Consider the following 596-nt stretch of genomic DNA (forward strand, 5'->3'; position numbering starts at 1 on the left):
GGCAGCCACATGTGACTAGGGGATGGGGTTGGGAGAAGGGGAGGTAGTGTGGGAGGTAGGAAGAAATCCACGGGGGAAAAGCCCAGGCATCAGCTGTGGTGAAGGAGAGTATGGGGAGGAGGCCATCCTCAAGCAGACTGCTGAATGAGACAGAGACCTCTGTAATAAATTATTTAAATATGTAATTATAAGGATGTAGAAAAATGAGAACACTAATACACTGTTGATGGAACTGTGAAATGATCCAACCATCTTGGAGAGCAAACCATAATTATATTCAGAGTTATAAAACTGCGTATTGTTATATTCATAATCTGGGATGAGATGGATGCCACCTTGACTGACTGGGATGGCAGTTAAGAGATTTGGAATGTTCCCAGGTGCCCTGAGCCAGGGGCAAACGTCAGTTAGCCCCATGCTATATATACCCCCTGACAGCTACAGTGGAGGAAGTCTCTGGACTCAGATGTTCAGAACTGGAGATCTCAGATATCTGAATTGAGACTGGTGCCAACCTCTGTGGTTCAATATGGGCAGTGGGTGGCTGATGGGTGGTTGAAGGGTGGATGGGAGGTTGAAGAAGAAGAGGGTAGGAA

The sequence above is a fragment of the Gracilinanus agilis genome, chromosome 3 (genome assembly GCF_016433145.1).
Source record: "Gracilinanus agilis isolate LMUSP501 chromosome 3, AgileGrace, whole genome shotgun sequence".
Classification (NCBI taxonomy): Eukaryota; Metazoa; Chordata; class Mammalia; order Didelphimorphia; family Didelphidae; genus Gracilinanus; species Gracilinanus agilis.